The sequence below is a fragment of the Lolium perenne genome, chromosome 2, assembly GCF_019359855.2.
Source record: "Lolium perenne isolate Kyuss_39 chromosome 2, Kyuss_2.0, whole genome shotgun sequence".
In the NCBI taxonomy this organism is placed as follows: domain Eukaryota; kingdom Viridiplantae; phylum Streptophyta; class Magnoliopsida; order Poales; family Poaceae; genus Lolium; species Lolium perenne.
Genome location: NC_067245.2, coordinates 215458127 through 215460167, shown reverse-complemented (window position 1 = coordinate 215460167; position 2041 = coordinate 215458127).

Here is a 2041-nt window from a genome sequence, read left to right as displayed (position 1 = left end):
TCACTTGACTTTGAGTCACTTGATAGATGCGAAGCATGTCTAATGGGAAAAATGACTAAGACTCCATTCTCTGGTATTATGGAGCGAGCTACTGACTTATTGGAAATCATACATACCGATGTGTGCGGACCAATGAGTGTAGCATCGCGCGGTGGTTATCGTTATGTTCTAACATTCACAGATGATCTGAGTAGATATGGGTATATCTATTTCATGAAACATAAATCCGAAACTTTTGAGAAGTTTAAGGAATTCCAAAGTGAAGTAGAAAATCAACGTAACAAGAAGATTAAATTTCTACGATCTGATCGCGGAGGTGAATATCTGAGTTATGAGTTTGGCATGCATTTAAAGAAATGCGGAATACTTTCACAATTGACACCGCCGGGAACACCACAACGAAACGGTGTGTCCGAACGTCGTAATCGAACTCTCTTAGATATGGTTCGTTCTATGATGTCTCTTACTGATTTGCCGTTATCATTTTGGAGTTATGCATTAGAGACAGCCGCATTCACTTTAAATAGAGCACCATCAAAATCCGTTGAAATGACACCGTATGAATTATGGTTTAATAAGAAACCTAAGCTGTCGTTCCTGAAAGTTTGGGGTTGCGAAGCCTATGTAAAAAAGTTACAACCGGACAAGCTAGAACCCAAAGCGGAGAAATGCGTCTTCATAGGATACCCTAAGGAAACTATAGGGTACACTTTCTATCACAGATCCGAAGGCAAGATCTTTGTTGCTAAGAACGGAACCTTTCTTGAGAAAGAATTTCTCACTAAAGAAGTGACTGGAAGAAAAGTAGAACTCGATGAGATTGAAGAATCTCTGCTCGTTGATCAGAGTAGCGCAGTACCGGAAGATGTTCCTGTGCCGCCTGCACCGGCAACAGAGGAAGCTAATGATAATGATCATGAAACTTCAAATGAGATAGCTACTGAACCTCGCAGATCGACAAGGGAACGTGCCACTCCAGATTGGTATGATCCTTATCTAAATGTCATGATTGTGGATAACAATGATGAAGACCCTGCGACGTATGAAGAAGCGATGATGAGCCCAGATTCCAACAAATGACAAGAAGCCATGAAATCCGAAATGAGATCCATGTATGATAACAAAGTATGGACTTTGCTAGACTTACCTGATAGCCGCAAGGCTGTCGAGAATAAATGGATCTTTAAGAGAAAAACAGATGCTGATGGTAATATTACTGTCTATAAAGCTCGACTTGTCGCAAAGGGTTTCCGACAAATTCAAGGTGTTGACTACGATGAGACTTTCTCACCTGTAGCGAAGCTAAAATCTGTGAGGATTTTGTTAGCAATAGCTGCATTTTTCGATTATGAGATTTGGCAGATGGATGTCAAAACGGCGTTCCTTAATGGAGACATTGAGGAAGAGTTGTATATGGTACAACCCAAAGGTTTTGTCGATCCTAAAAATGCTGACAAAGTATGTAAACTTCAACGTTCAATCTATGGACTGAAGCAAGCATCGAGAAGTTGGAACCGACGCTTTGATAAGGTGATCAAAGACTTCGGGTTTATACAGTGTCATGGAGAGGCCTGTATTTACAAAAAAGTGAGTGGGAGCTCTGTAGCATTCCTGATATTATATGTAGATGACATATTATTAATTGGGAATGATATAGAACTATTAAGCAGTGTAAAGGGTTATTTGAATAATAGTTTTTCAATGAAAGACCTTGGTGAAGCATCGTATATATTAGGCATCAAGATTTATAGAGATAGATCAAGACGTCTAATAGGGCTATCACAGAGTACATACCTGGACAAGATTCTAAAGAAGTTTAGAATGGACGAAAGTAAGAAAGGATTCTTACCTATGTTACCAGGCAAGGTCTTGAGTAAGACTCAAGGTCCAGCTACGGCAGAAGAAAGAGAAAGGATGAGTCAGATCCCCTATGCCTCGGCAGTAGGCTCTATCATTTATGCCATGCTATGTACAAGACCGGATATAGCACATGCTGTTAGTTTGACTAGCAGATATCAAAGTGATCCAGGAATGGAACACT